This window comes from Xenopus laevis, chromosome 1L, assembly GCF_017654675.1.
Source record: "Xenopus laevis strain J_2021 chromosome 1L, Xenopus_laevis_v10.1, whole genome shotgun sequence".
Classification (NCBI taxonomy): Eukaryota; Metazoa; Chordata; class Amphibia; order Anura; family Pipidae; genus Xenopus; species Xenopus laevis.
The window spans coordinates 52,601,352-52,618,739 of record NC_054371.1 but is presented as its reverse complement, the minus strand read 5'-3'; positions in this window follow the sequence as shown (position 1 = coordinate 52,618,739).

Genomic DNA, 17,388 nt, shown 5'->3' with positions numbered 1-17,388 from the left:
GTTGTTTAATCACAAATCTTTTTATTAACCTTAAAGAATGTTATAGTCTTGGACACAGCTACTCGACAAGGGTTATTTACTAAAATCATAATTTATTTCATTATTTAAATAAAAAAAACACAACCAAACTCCCATACCCGGTGTAACCTTATTTATTATTAAAAAGGCTTGATTTAATCAGTTTGGGAAAAAAACTCCCTAAAATCTAGCGAAAACCCGAAAGGCCTGAATTTTTCAGATTTTTACCTGAAATGGTTCGGATTTTCGGACTAATTTCAGAGCAGGCCACAGAAACTTCAAAATAGGATAGGGACCTCTGCCATTGACCTCAGCAGGTCTGAGATGGTCGGAGTTAAGGATTTAGGCTTTTTGCAGAACTGCTGTCTTTCGTTTTGGAAAATATATATGAAGTGCTACTACCTGGGCTGTGTTCTTTCTCATTGAAAAAAAAATATATTTGCAGCCATTCATGTTTTTGCATTTACTGAGTGCTATTTAATTTCTTAAACGCATTATTAACCAGCGTGTTTAAGCTATAGTAATTATTTAAATAAGAAGATGTTATTCTTTTTCTTCATATTCTGATTTTAGTGATTTTGCTAAATGCACTGAGAGTAGTCATTAGATCTCATTCTCCAAGACTACTTAAGCTGCATGGTGCAGGGTCAATCTATTTATCAAGGTTCCACACTAATGAATGTTATTGAACCGAAACTGTTTTGTGTAAGTATTGATGCGCCGCTTCAAGGTTTCACAGAAACAAAGTAAGTGCTTTATTTTTAATGCACACTCAGTTCAATATTCAAACAAATTATATAATATTCAGCATTACAGTTTTTCTTATTATTCACCTTGTTTAATATATCCCTGATAATTTTTATAAACAACCCTTTTTCAACAGTTTACATAGGACTGGAGATTACATACGGGACTGGAGATTACATACGGGACTGGAGATTACATACGGGACTGGAGATTACATAGTCTGATGATTACTATTTAATGGTTAAAATGTTTATATTAATCTAAGGCTGGGGCCTGAACACCGGTGCATCTAGAAGGTGCTTGTATGTTAACAGAAAGTCGAGGGACCAAAGGGCATCAATAAATACCGGCACATGCATGGCTCTGTGTCTTTTCTGATAGAGCCAGATACAGTAGATACAAATTTTAGTTGATATTGTGGGTCCCTTGCATTACACTGATACCAGCATGGTGCTAGGGTACTTGCAGCACCTTGCTCTAGCCCTTGACATTTACAGTAGATAAGGTCTCAGCACTTTGCTGCAAATTGGAGCATGAGCCACAAAACCATCTTCCTTTTTAACATTTGTCAAAGAGAGACTCTGAATAACAGCCTCTCAATGCTAAGCCATTTGGGCAGAGATGAATACTGTATGTTACAGCATGCAAATGCTGCTAAGTACCCTTGAGAGGCTTCTTTGTGATGGGGAACAGAAGGTATTTTGGGAACCTGGGTAAAGGGGTGTACAGGAGGGAGAGAAGGCAATAGCATTTCAATTAGGATATGATGTGAATTAATTCAAATGAGCACAAAAATTAAAGCAGCAAATAAGTTGCAGGTAAAACTTGTGTAAAATGTATAATGACGCAATAGAATTCTTAAAGGGATACTGTCATGGGGAAAAAAAACATTTCAAAATGAATCAGTTAATAGTGCTGATCCAGTAGAATTCTGTACTGAAATCCATTTCTCAAGAGAGCAAACAGATTTTTTTATATTCAATTTTGAAATCGGACATGGGGCTAGACATATTTTCAATTTCCCAGCTGCCCCAAGTCATGTGATAAACTTCGATCACTCTTTACTGCTGTACTGCAAGTTGGAGTGATATCACCCCCCCTCCCTTTCCCCCCCAGCAGCCAAACAAAAGAACAATGGGAAGTTAACCAGATAGCAGCTCCCTAACACAAGATAACAGCTGCCTGGTAGATCTAATAACAGCACTCAATAGTAAAAACCCATGTCTCACTGAGACACATTCAGTTACATTGAGAAGGAAAAACAGCAGCCTGCCAGAAAGCATTTCTCTCCTAAAGTGCAGGCACAAGTCACATGACTGGGGGCAGCTGGGAAATTGACAAAATGTATAGCCCCACGTCAGATTTAAAAATTGAATATAAAAAAATCTGTTTGCTCTTTTGAGAAATGGATTTCAGTGCAGAATTCTGCTGGAGCAGCACTATTAACTGATTCATTTTGAAAAAAAATTATTTTCCCATGACAGTGTCCCTTTAATGAATCAGATGAAAATTGAGTGTAGGACTGGCCAGAGCAGGGATGACTTTGACGTAGATGGACAGCTTAAATATATTGCAATATATGAACAAACAATCCCTGTTTTGTTTAAAGGATAAGGCTATATGCTCAAAATGTCTCAATGTCTTAAATATATTGATAATGGGTTGAGTGCAGAGGACTCTTGTATTTGTGTATATATATATATACTTTTTATATACTTTTTAGATATTCTTTTTACACCCTACAGGGCACAAAAACTGGCCGACTCACCACATTTAAACTCCTAGTGGAAGTTATTCTTGCAATTATGTCCTGGTGTATTGTACCACCCTACCGTCTTTGTGTGACTAAATTACTAAAATGTGCACTCACCCACCCAAACCAAGAAATACCTATGAGAATTAAAAAATCCACTCTTCACAGGCCCCTCAGGTTAGTGGTTCTAATTATATGGAGTGCTTAAAAAATCTGCAACCCCAATTCATTTACCTTGAGATTTTTTTTCTGACTTATAATATCTTTGCTCTCTCTTCATTGCATTCCAACATGTAGATAAAGCAATAATAATTTTCAGTTGTAATATTTTCGAAAACGATAATGTAATGTAATCTGGGTGAATGTTTTGTTATACTGATGTACTGCTACTGGTTATAAGCTCTTAATGTGTCTTTTTCAGCTTTGCAAAACTGTATTACATTTTATATGTACTACACATAAGCTCCTTCAGCTGTGAACAGCAACTTTAGGTAAAAATGTCTAGAAAATCTCATGTTTGGTGAGGACAATTCCTCAATTTTGCATATTCAATAACTTGCCTTTGACACTTGTCAAAAGCTTAAAAATATCCTGCGCAAATCACTATCCATTTACATATCCTTGTCAAGTGAATGCAACATTTTGGTCTATAAATTGTCTTAGAATTTGACAGCTGCTGGGCCTATAACAACAATTGCTCAAAGGACAACAATAGCTGATACGAAGCAGTTTAAAAAAGGCATCATCTGCTGCTCACATTGGTCAGAAGCACTGTGGCTACCAGACATTATAATGTGGCTACCAGACAGCAAGAACTAGAATACTATAGCTGATCAATATTTCCTTTCTTATTGTAACCAATAGGATTTAGGAATGATTTAGATCTGAAAACTATTCTGGTCTGTAAGGGAGCACATACAGTATAACAGAGTTACGGTTATATGGTTCTGGTCCATTAATTGAAATTTTGAGAAACTGTATATTTTTACTGCTTTCATAGTGCAGCTAGGAGATCCATTATCTGGAAACCAGGAAGCTCTGAATTATGGAAACGCCATCTCCCATAGACTCTGCCTTATTCAAATAATCCAAATTTCTAAAAATGATTTCCTTTTCCGCTGTAATAACAGTACTTTGTTTTTGGTCCAAGATAAGAAATGAGTAATCCTTTATTGGGTTTAATGATTTTTTAGTAGACAAGGTATGATCTTTCCAAATTACAGAAAGATCTGTTATCTCTGTTAAACCCCGGGTACCCAGCATTCTGCATAACAGGTCCCATACCTGTACCATAACATAGATAGATAGCAATTGGCTTTTTATGGTTGCTGGAATTTTATGTCCAGATAATGTAGACTACCATACAAACCAGCCATGGGAAGTTGGGGGGGCTGCAGGCATTGTATCCTATTCCTTGACACTATGGGGCAGATTTACTAAGTTCGAGTGAATTTTCGAAATAAAAAAAGGTTTGAATTTCGAAGTAATTTTTTGGATACTTCAACCATCGAATTGGATACTACGACTTAGAATTTACTTCGACTTCGATTCGAAGTAAAAATCGTTCGACTATTCGATCATTCGATAATCGAAGTACTGTCTCTTTAAAAAAACTCCGACTTCAATACTTTGCCAACTTAAACCTGCCGAAGTGGTATGTTAGCCTATGGGGACCATCCAGAGCAATTTTCTACGTTTTTTATATTCGAAGGAAAATCGTACTACGATCGGATTACGATTGTACAATGAATAAAATCCTTCGAATGTCGGAGGATTCTATTCGATGGTCAAATTTCGAAGTAATTTTAATTTTTGAGTTTATTTTAGTGTAATTCGACTAGGGAATAAAATTAATTAAAATTCGATTGGAGTTTTTAAAAAAATTCAAATTCAAATTTCAAAATTTATCATGTACTAGCTTTTTAAGAATTCGAATTTGACTATTCACCACCTTAAAACTGCCTGGCTGTCCTGGAATCAATTTGGAGTTGTTTGGAGATATCCTGAAAATCGAGTTTGCAGGTCGATCCCATTCACCCAAATTAGAAAAATTAGATTTTTAAAAAAAATTCGATTTGGTCATTTTTTTTCTAATTTCGAGTTCATGGGAGTTTATGGGAGTTTTTACAAACTCCCATTAACTCAAAATTTGACCTTTGATAAATCTGCCTTCTAATGTTGAACATTCTCATGTGCAAAAGGTATTAAATGCGATCGGCTGGCTATGCACCCAGGCAAGCAGGATTATTTACACATGCGACGACCGTATTTGGCCTATTGAAAAAAAATATATATTCATATATAGGGTTAAGTGCAGAGGACTTCTTGTATTTATCTTTATGAATTTTGTGTTCAGAGCTTCATTGCACCCCCGCCCCACTGCCTAAAGAAAAGTAAATAGAATTGTCGCTCCAAACGTTGAACTACAAATGGTAGCTGTATGCCCCCTTTAGATTATCAAACGTTCTAATTCTATACTGCAGGCTGACAGAACAAATTATAAGTGATTTTAACAGATGTGACATGCCTGAAATGTCACAGAGAGAGTGTGTTGCTGCATTTCACTATAACTACATGCAAAGAGTGACAAGGATATTGAAAGTGTAAAAAAAAAAAGTCAAAACCCAAATGTTATGAATTCATTACCCTCAATGCCAGTAAGAATGATTTGCCTTAGAAAACCTAAGCACCCTTTGAGTCATGTTCTCATTAAGAAACAACTGCTGGTCTGAAGTCTAAAACTTTTCAAGCAATCAGCCTTTAGAAAAGGAATCAAATACTCATGTATTTTAGCTGCCTACTCGAGAGGCCATTCACAGTTCTTAGAAAATCAAGCTTAAGTTTAGTTCTGGAGTTATTATGCTTTTATGACATGCTTGTTATAAACTCAGATGGCTTTAAAAAAGAAATTATATTGTACTCTCCGGTGTTATTTCCAGACATCAGTGAGTGCCTTGAGGCAGAAAAAATAATAAAATGTGAAGTGTATAGATATGTGTGTATAAGGAAATGTTTATAGTGACTATATTTGCCATCAACAGATAAAGGAAACCAGACTACTTGGTTAGAACTAAGATGTATAGCTTTTTTCCCCCCAAATTTCAACTGAAGCCATGCTATGAGACCCTCCTGTATTTTTGGGTCTGTTGTACATTACTGTGATTGAGGTTCTTGATGAAAGGTGCAAAGAGAGACGGAGCCTTGCTCTGTACATCTGCCATGGGCATGTAATACGTTCAGGACCGCCATCAGAAATCACAGGGCCCCATACGACAACATTTCCTGGGCCCCCTGGGCTGCGCCCATCGCAAGCCCCACCTACAGGTCTGCCCTCCCCACCCCACAGGTCTGCCCCCCCACCACACAGTAAAAAACAAAAAAAAAATATTGGTGGCTAGGGTTCCCACATGTTAATAAAAAATTAAAAGATATTGGTGGTCAGGACCCCCCATAAAAAAAAACATTTGTGGCCAGGGCCTCCTCCCTTACCCTCGGGCCCCCTACAACTCTCCCCCCTGTCCCCCCTGATGGCTGCCCTGAATACGTTCACGCACATGTTTCACTTATATGTGCTAACTGTAGTATTTTGAGTATTATGAGTAATATTGTAAATAATTGCCCATATCACTCCCATTTTGCCACATAAACAAATACACATTATTTACTAATGATACTCGACCTTTAGTGAGTGCAATTGCACTGTATGAAAAAAATATTAAGAATTAATTTTATTTTTTTCAAGATATGTTGTTATTTTCTACAAAAAGAAAATATAGCCCATTATAGCATTATGTAAGGAGCAATGGTATTTCTGTTTATAAACCACATATAAATATCTTATTTCACCTATGATGTTTTAATAAAGTTCTTCCAAAGTTTTTTGTACATTTTGTTTTCTTCTCCCTTCTAGTAGAAGTGCTGACTCAAAATCTAAATTCAAAGGGGCAAATTCACAAACCGGTGAAAATTCGCCAGCGATGGCTTTGCGCACATCGCAACACTTCGCCAGGCATAAATTCGCCTGGGCAACGCTAATTCGAGAAGATCCGAAGTTACGCACAGGGTACCGAACGCTGGAGAAATTACGCCAGAGAAATTACGCTCAGCATTTCGAAGTTACGCTAGTGTTGGCTGATTAGCATACGGCGTGCAGTTAAAGTACAATGGCCGTATATGCTTCAGCAAATACATTAAACTACACAAGGCCAGGGAACCTTAATAAAATAATATAAAGTTGTTATAAATCTACTCTATTGCACTTCGCCTGGTCTGAGGTGGCGAAGGCAAGTCTGGCAATAGAGGTAACATTCAGTAAAATCAAAAACGTATTGAATTTGCATAGTAACACTCTTTCGCTAGACTGAAAATTCGCCTGGCGTTAGAGTGCGTAGTTGCGCTAGAGTCTATCTCCTTGGCAAAATTACGCCAGCTACCGTTAGTAAATCGGCAAAGTGCCAAAATGACGTCACTCTGTCGAATTTTCGCCAGCATTAGCCACTTCGCCCTTTAGTAAATTTCCCCCAAAGACATTTCCTTTATAACTTGTGAACAAGTTGGTATTTGTTGGTTTTTCCAAATTCTAGCTAGTATGAGTTTACTCGTTGTTTGTAAAATGAAATAATTTCAAGTGATTTGTTACTTAAGGCTGGATATATGTTTAAAATCAAAGATTCTGGAAGATTCTGGCAGTATTTCTGGGTGACATCAGAAAACAGCTTTTTTATGGTAGACCAATGTTTTTTTTTTCACAGAACCACCATGTATGCAACATATCGCCTTCTTTTCCACATTCTCTCCAACATAAGGGTGATATATCTGGGAACATTATGGATAACTTTACTGGTGTTAAGTACCAATTATATAACAACTAGAAGTTCTCTTGAGGTGTAATACATTTATAGTTTTTGTGTCCTGGAGATGGCAAGCAGATGAAATTTGACATTTGTATGCTTTCAGACCAGTATGTAGATTTGTCCATGATCTCTAGGAAAACCTTTATTAAATAACAAGGGTCCCTCCAACTCCTCAATTTCAAACAAGCTTAACATTTTAAAACAACTGCCACACAGTGGAACTCCCCAGCTCTGTATAGGTGACAAAATATCAGCTCCCAAAGGTTCACAGTGCCACTTTGTTCTTCCCCAATAAAAATACCTCACCAGTAGCTTAACTATAGAGGACCCTGTTGAGTGGGGAGGCCAGATTGCAGGGTCAGCTGCCTCTATAGCATTAAAATCTCACCCCAATGCCATTCTTCTTTTTTAAATTGATGCACGCTCGTCCAGCATAAGCATACATGGGGGAAGGGTTGCGCTGAGGGAGGGGGTGGCAGCAGGAGCAGCTATGCACACCGGGCACATCTGCGTGTTCTAGATACACCACTGTACCTCACACAAAAACTAACCGCATACAAAACATTTGTAAGTGTAAATATGAAAATAATCCACTTGAGAGCCTTGCATTAAAGCAAAACTAGGTACATATATTAGTACATAGCACCACACAAAATGTTTTAGACCAAACTGGTCCTTCCTGGGGTGCCATATGGAAGGACACGTTTGGTCTGAAACATGTTCTAAATCTATGTAGTAATGATGTGTGGGCCAGCCAGGACCCACAGGTAAGGCAGGCCAACTTCTACAAGAATTCCTTGTGCCGCAGACGGCCGAATGGAGGCTAAAGTTCAGCCCAGCCTTCTTCTGCCCCACTTCTGCCTCTTTGCATGACTTTTTATATAATCGCGCAGGCCCTGCCCCAATTTGAGATGTTACAGTGGGCAGGGAGGCCGTAGGAGTGGGAGGCGGATGCGCCTGGTTAGGGTCAGTTTTGCTGTAATGCAAGGCTCTGCAGTGAAATCTTTTTACATTTTCTAACTGTGGATGTGGCAAATCCTAATCCCTGTCTGATGAGCTGCATGAACTCCATTTCACTGCCACACACAAGGAGGTGGGGAAGAGGTGAAGGAATATTTCTTTAGTATTTGCAAGTGTATGCTGAGGGTTTTCATTTCTCAGTATGTCCATTTGGATTTTACATTTCTAGCAGTAATTCTTTATAAATGTTGAACAACTGCTTTGCTTTGAAAATAAGAAATTGCTTTTGGTGTAAATAAAAGCCATAAAAATGTCTCCTGAGGACATCTTTTGCAAGTTTAATGTTAAGACCAGTAAATCAAATATTTAATTAAGTGCAATTGCTTTGCAGCACCCTATTAATGAAATTGAAGACATTTAAGGGCATATTTTACAGCAATATAAATACCTATCATAGCTTTCCCTGGGAACAGTTTTACCAAGTCCCCTACGCAAACTATTCTGTTGTGCATATTAATGATAACATTAAAACAAATTGTGTACCTGGATAAGAGCAACCTGTGATGTTTTGATAAACAAAATGCCAAAACGTAATATCTTTTAAACACTGTATGTCACATAGAGTACAAAATAAAGGAATAAATATATGATTAAACAAACTCAGTTTTATTATTCATGGTATGTTATTCAGCTAATTATTCCTCTTAAAAAGATTTATGGCAATATGCTTTTGGTTATATTTTTGAAGTTAGAAAATAACCCATTTATCTACATTTTCACATTCTGCAAGGGCATAATTTGCAACAAAGCAGTAGATACAGTATGTGGCTTCTGGGTGTCTCAAGAGTATAGAGGGTCATGCATGAAGTACACAATTTAAAGAGTGATTTATTCATTTTCAGATTTGAGTTTTGTGTTTAAACTCAGCGGAAGTTTTTTTTGCAATTTTTTTCCTGATCACTTTCATATTAGGGCAGATAAGAAAGACTTATCTATTTATTCAGTTTCAGATTGTCCCATTGAGCCAGATACAATTCAATGAGAAAAACATCTCACTGTTTATCACTTGAAAACTCTATTCAAATCTAGGGGATAACATCTGTGGAAAAAAACTCAATCACAAACAAAAATTACATGGTTCCATTTAACAAAAAAAAAAAAAACCGACTGTTTAGAGAAACTTGGAAAATAAAATAGAAGGAGCACATTTACTAAGGGTCGAATTTCGAAGTGCTAAAACTTCGAAATTCAACCATCGACTTGAAAAAATTCGATAGTCTAAGTTTTTTTTTGGATTAAATTTAGCAGTTTTTGAGCAAATTAAAATCGTTCGAATCGATCGATTAGAACTATTTAATCGATCGAATCAACGATTTTCAACACTTGACTTCTAAAAACTTAGCCAAATGTTGGCTATAGGTTCTATGAGGTCCCCATAGGCTAACATAGCAATTCGGCAGGTTTAAGGTGGCGAAGTGTCAAGGTCATAATTTTTTAAAGAGACAGTACTTCGATTTTTGAATGGTCGAATATTCGAAGTTTTTCCAATTCAATTCGAATTTCGGCCTATTCGATGGTCGAAGCACCCAAAGATTACTTTGAAATTCGAAGATTTTGAATTCAAAAATTCAATTCGAAGTTTTAGTTGTTACATTATCCAAATCTTAAATTTGTTTTTGATTGAAAATTGAAATTTGATTTATACATTTGATATAAACTTGATACAATTCGATAAAATTTTTTATCTACTTATATTACAGAAAAAAGTGATCTTGAAATGTAGTAAATTTGCTCTATAGTGTATGGGCTGCTATGCAGGAAGGGGCTCATTTAAAAATGCTCAGTTCTCAGAATTGGTTAAAATGATGTAAGAAAATGCAAGTGAGTTCTTAAAGGGATACTGTCATGGGAAAAAATTTTTTTTTCCAAAATGAATCAGTTAATAGTGCTGCTCCAGCAGAATTCTGAAATGAAATCCATTTCTCAAAAGAGCAAACAGATTTTTTTATATTCAATTTTGAAATCTGACATGGGGCTAGACATATTGTCAATTTCCCAGCTGTCCCAAAGTCATGTGACTTGTGCTCTGATAAACTTCAATCACTCTTTACTGCTGCTCTGCAAGTTGGAGTGATATCACCCCCTCCCTTTTCCCCCCTAGCAGCCAAACAAAAGAACAATGGGAAGGTAACCAGATAACAGCTCCCTAACACAAGATAACAGCTGCCTGGTAGATCTAAGAACAACACTCAATAGTAAAAACCCATGTCCCACTGAGACACATTCAGTTACATTGAGAAGGAAAAACAGCAGCCTGCCAGAAAGCATTTCTCTCCTAAATGCAGGCACAAGTCACATGACATGGGGCAGCTGGGAAATTGACAAAATGTGTAGCCCCATGTCAGATTTTAAAATTGAATATAAAAAAATCTGTTTGCTCTTTTGAGAAATGGATTTCAATGCAGAATTCTGCTGGAGTAGCACTATTAACTGATGCGTTTTGAGAAAAACATGTTTTCCCATGACAGTATCCCTTTAAATATGCTATAATTTTCCAGTATCAGCCTTTTTTTTTTAACCTTTGGGCAGGTTTCTCCCACAATCAGGTTTTTGTTTTTTAAAAAACCTGCTACCTGAAACCTGATGAGCTCTTTATTTTATGAAAAACCTGAAACATACAGTACATGTCAAAAATAATAAAAAGAAAATATTCCGCTTTTATTATTTTTTTTACCCAACCCATAGCCTTCCATCTGTAGCGAATTCACTTTCATTCCCTAACTATTGATTTTTTCTGTTGCCAACAATAATAGTAGGTTGCAATGAAGCATTTCGGTAATGGCCCATCCAATACACCCAAGAAACCATGTTTTGGTCTTGCTTATTATTGTATACCCCCCCTTAAAAATACTAATTACCATATTGAATATAAATTACAAATAACATCTATAAAAACAAGTGAACTAGATAAAACAAAAATGCTTTCATATTTTAAAGGATTTTATGGTGTTATCACCAGAATAAACCTGTGAACCAATGTATAATAAATCCATATTTAACAGTAATCAGAGTATAAAAAATACTGATGAAAAGAGCACTCAGGCAAAGTCAGTGGCTGCAAATTGGCTTTACAATATTGGCTAAAAAGTAACAACAGGCAGCAACGACCATTAATATCTATAAATGCAACCCACAAAGCACTTATGAAAACAGAAAAATAAAAAGCCCTTCAGAAAAACAACAATGTACTGATAAAATGCCAATGCTAAAGAAAAGAAAATATATAAATTTAAAGGCAGTGCGCAACCTTTTTTTGTTTTTTCAAAGGGATATAAATAGTGTACTTTTAGCAGCAGGGCACGAATCCTCTTATCTTTTTAAAATGATCCTAACAAGTAAAAGGTCATGTTTTAGGCATTTAAGTGCATTATGACAGAAAAGTATTTGATTTATTAGATTCAAGATGAAGTAGCAAAGCTTTAGCCGGCCATTCTTTGTGTGAATGCTTACTTTTCTTTGAAGGAAAAAAAAAGAGAAAACTGTCAGTTTAATTTACATGCTAAAATGTGTTTAGAACTAACCAGAAAATGTCAGGCTTAATGTAAACATTTCATATGAGGCCAATTTATATTTTACAGTCCATCACATATGAAAAGGTGCTATGCTATGCTGTGTTAAAGATTGGGCTAAATGTGAACTATTGTGACATTTGTTATTAAATAATTTCAGTATTACTTATCATATAGGACTGATCTGTCAGAAAACTAAAAAGTCATTGGACGTGTACATTGTACCTGCTGGGCAGTGTAGTGCTGAATACCTACATAGACTATGTATGTATGTATGTATGCATGTATGTACATTTTTATTTGTAAAGCGCTCCTTGAGGGCAAAGCAGTGTACAGCAAAACAATAAATTAGTAGTAACAAACAAGGGGTCATTGGAATAAAAAGTAACAATAAGTGCATTATTAGAATACAATTCACATAAATATTAAATATAATTACAATACAGATTAAGTGCTCAGTGTCAAGTGAAAACAAAGGCTAGAGGACCCTACCCTGTAGGGCTTACAGTCTAAATGGGAGGGTAACATACAGACACAATTCAGAGGGGTATTAAGGTGCTGTGGGTTACAGTTTGTTACACTGTTATATAAGTGCCAGTTCAGATGTTATCCAGGTGCTCCCAGAGGTAGTCTTTGAGTTTTGTTTTAAAAACACTGAAGGAGGATTCTCTCCTGAGAGATTCAGGAATGGCATTCCAAATATAAGGAGTCGCAAGAGAGAAGAGTTTGATACGTGAAACATCAGTAGTAGTGGGGGGTACAACCAAGTGGTTGTTCTGAGAGGAGCGGAGGTTTCGGCCAGGAACATATAGAGAAACAAGAGATGAGATGTAGTTAGGTGCAGAGGAATGAAGGGCTTTGAAGGTTATGAGAAGGAGTTTATTCTTTGTTTTATAGGAAGCCATGATAAGGACTTCAGTAGTGGAGGGGCTTGTACCCTTTTGGTTGAGAGGAGGATAATTCTGGCAGCAGTGTTTAATACAGACTGTAGAGGGGAGAGATGGGAGTTAGGGAGGCCAGTTAGTAGAAGGTTACTATGTAGTCTTATTTATTGGGGTAATGTTATATCTAGGGATGCACCGAATCCAGAATTCGGTTGGGGATTTGGCCAAGAGTCAGCCTTTTTCAGCAGGATTCAGATTCAGCCAAATCCTTCTGCCAAGCTGAACCAAACCCGAATCCTAATTTTCATATGCAAATTAGGGGCGGTGTGGGAAATCACATGACTTTTTATCACAAAGCAAGGAAGTAAAAACTGTTTTCCCCTTCCCACCCCGCATTTGCATATGCATAAGCATAATAAACCCCTAGGTCTGTGGTAGGTGAGCTTTTGCTGTGCTGGAAGGTTTGCATTTTTACATGTTTGATGATCATTATGGAATGGGAAGATGACTGTAGGAATAATTATTTATTGCCCAGGAAAGGAGAAAAATAAGCAGACATTTGCATTTTCAGTAATCACTGCCTGGTTAATTAATTTATATTTATGGTGGAATACTGTATGGAGTTTTTATGTTCTCCCCGTGCTTGCTTGTGGCTTCTTCTGTGTGCTCTAGTTTTCAGCCATAGTCTAAAAAAAATATGGGTAGGTTAATTGAGGCCTGATTGAAATGACCCTTTTGTGTCAATTCAGTTGGGAAACTGGGGCAGGGAATGATGTAAATGGTGTTCTATGTAAGGCGCAGAATAATTTCCCATATATAAAAACACATTAATCACGATAAAAAAAAGATTGGGGAAGCCCCACAAACTATATACAGGTACTGTATGTGGGACACATCTCCCATGTGAGCAATAGTACTATAAGGCCACCTGTGAGATAAATAAGGAAGTTTAACCAGAGTAGGGCTAGGTTAATGTGCTATGTTTCTCTAGAGGCAGAGAGGTATAGTTAGCTGAGAATTACTAAACAGCATGCAATTAGTACACTTGCTGCAGTTCCAACAGTGCTGAGACATCAGGTTATATAAGTTTAGACCTGCCTTTTGTTTGTAAGAGTTTATTGTACTGCTATTGAGACTGCATTGCATTGATATAGTATAGTAGTGATGGGCGAAATTCATAAGAAATGATGAAAACATTTACGAAAGTCAATGGGCTTCAAAATAATTTTGATGCATGACAATGTGGTCCAAATGCATTAAAGCCAATGGGTGTCAGAAAAATTTTGACACGCATCAATTTTTTTGGACGATGCCGATTTTTCACCAATTGTTGTCGCATTTTCGTGAATTCATTTGACTGCGGCAAAATGCAGAAATCTTATCAAGCTCAATAAAAAAAATGGCTTGATAAAAAGCCAGAGATGGCTTGAAACGTTGCTACAATTGGTCTGTGCCGTGTTTGAATAAAGGCCTTTTATTACATTAAGAAGGTGCTGTTCTTGTCTACATTGAATCTTCTACGGTGTGGGTGGCCACCATTGAACGTGCACCAGAAACAGTGGAGGAGTTGTGTGCTGACACAGAACTACTAATTGGCTAATTTATTCACCCATCACTATAGTATAGTACAGCAAGGTTATTTAAATAACACTATACCATTTATGATGTGTTCCAATGCTTACTTTACTTTAATACATCACTCAGAAAAATGCAGTTAAGACTGCCAGTGTGTTTAAAGGAAAACTATACCCCCCAAACAATGTAGATCTCTATAAAAAGATATTGCATAAAACAGCTCATATGTAAAATCCTGCTTCATGTAAATAAACCATTTTCATAATAATATACTTTTCTAGTAGTATGTGCCATTGGGTAATCATAAATAGAAAATTGCCATTTTAAAAAATAAGGGCCGCCCCCTGTGATCGTAGGATTCACTGTACTCACAAACACACCACATAAACCATACATGTTAGGTCACATGAGCCAATTAACAGACAGAGTTGTGTCTATTGCTTCAACACTTCTTCCTGTTACAGTTAGAGTTGAAGTATTTCTGGTCAGGTGATCTCTGAGGCAGCACACAGACCATCACAAAATGGTGGCTCAAGGCAAGAGATGTAAAAGGGCAATATTTACTTAAATATATATTCCAGTTTGGTAAGATTCTTTAATATGCCACTTAATATGATATGAACTATCTGTTGCTTAAGTGTTCATTTTGGGGGTATAGTTTTCCTTTAACTAGGCTTGGCTAAACCCTAGGCTATTGTTGTTTGTATCAGGGCACTGCTTATGTAATTAAAAACCTGAAAGGAGAATAAAATACCCAATCAATTTCCAACTGCATGAGCCTGCAGGTGTCCTCCCTAGCTGCATCATCTGCATGTGAGATCTTCCCCCATTCCATTTTGGAAAATGCAAGCACCACAACAGATGGCGACAGACGGCTGCCATGTTAACAGCATCACTTCCAGTTTCAAGCTTCCTGACGCTCATCGCCAAACAAGTGCTTGCCCACTGGAAGCTTGATGAGATGATAAGCCATATTGTGTGGCAAGTCATTCCAAAAAGAAATCTTATTTCATTTCAGCTGTGTTTTAAGTAATCTCTGTTCTTCACTAGTTCATTTGACTATTTATCCTATATTTTCTTGGTAGGGGAGTACTTATTTATTACAGTTTATAAAAAAAATCTTTCTAGTGGGTATTAAAAGGGTTATTGGCTATGGGAAACATTATTATTTCAAAGGATATACATTCACAAATTCTTTTTCTTCTTCCTTGTGTCAACTTTTCTGGCAGTATTTTTGGATTTTTTTCTGTTGTATCATCCTGGCGTTCCTGTAACTACATATTTAATCGCTTCATATATGGCCCTTGGGTTTAATTTTTACTTTCTCTGTAGCCTCAGCTAATTCCAAACCCACCCACTATGTGACTTGAGTTTAGGGAGCAGATTTATCAAGGGTCGAATTTCGAAGTGGTAAATACTTCGAAATTCGACCATCGAATGGCTTTACTTTGACTTTGAATGTCGAAGTTTTTTACATCGCATTTGCCCATTTGCGGTCGAAGTAAAATCATTCTTCGATCAAATGATTCAATCGATTTTATCGTAAGATTGTACGATTTTATTTTGACAGAAAAATGCTGTAGAAGGTCCCCATAGGCTAACATAGCACTTCGGCAGGTTTAAGTTGGCGAAGTATTGAAGTCGAAGTTTTTTTTAAAGAGACAGTACTTTGATTATCGAATGGTCGAATATTGAAGTATTTTACTTCGAATCGAATTCGAAGTCAAAGTCGTAGTAGCCTATTTAATGGTCGAAGTATCCAAAAAATTACTTCGAATTATGAATTTTTTTACTTCGAAAATTCCCTCGAATTCACTTCAACCCTTGATAAATCTGCCCCTAGCTGTTGATGTTTTGATTATCTTTAATTCTCTCATCAGATATATAATGTGTGTCACCAGCAACAGCAGCCCATAAATAATCACCAGGGTAGCTCTCGGTCACGTCAGTCTTTCAGATTCTTGTAAATACTTTCTAAATGTAGAAAAGGCTTGATGACGAACAGAATACATACATCATTTTAACACGCACTCTAGCAGGAAAAGCATTATTTTCAGTTCATTTTTTTATTGAAAATATCATGTTCAAAATATAAAAACCCTTCCAATGGTTTTCTTGGGGTTTAGAATAAATAATTAATCACAAAACTGGTGTAAACAATACATTTGCAAGACAAGGTTTTCTATCTTAATCAAAGCTCAGAGAAAGATTGTCAGGATAATAAATTAGGTCTATCTTACTTCAATCTATCTGGCCAATGTTCACGGGTGAGCATTAATATTTTATTTTCTTTCATACTGCAATGTGATACAGGTCATATTTAAATGGAGTTGACGTGTCTCTTAAGGGTTGGCTTGACAACCAAAGGGAAACAAAATACTACATTATCCTCCTTTTATTCTGTCCTGAAGAAACTAAATTACTTTCCAATTTGAAGCTGTCATGCATAACATGCAAAATTATTGAAGTAATAACTAAAGATCAGTCCATTTTTAAAATAGAGCTTTCAGTGTTAATGGGGTATGTGGAAGATGGATAACGAAGAAAATAAAAGCATATATCCAGCAAAGATACGCGTAACCCTTTCAGGACTGGTCGTTTTTCACACTTTGTTTGTGTTAAATGGCAGGCAACTTTTGAACATTTTGCCATACAATAAATTCTATATACCCTTAACAACCATAGACATTTAAGTATCAATAAAATAACCACTATCTGTGCTCAAAGAACCAGAGGAAGAGGGTCAATTAAACAAATATCATTTTAGACACTGCTTTGTGCATTCATATAAATAACCCTAAAATGTATTTTTATTGTATTATTTTATTTCTGACTCTGTTGCTTTTATATTGCCATATAAATTGTGTGATTTCTCTTTGGTTATGCTTTAGGGACTGTTCGCGATTGAAATAAGAATGGTTCTGATTAGGTACAGTATTTTGTGTAGGTTTGGGAATTTGATTACTGGATTTGATTACGGGACTGCCCTCTCATGTTATTTTGAAAGTGCTGAAGGGTTTCCTCCATTC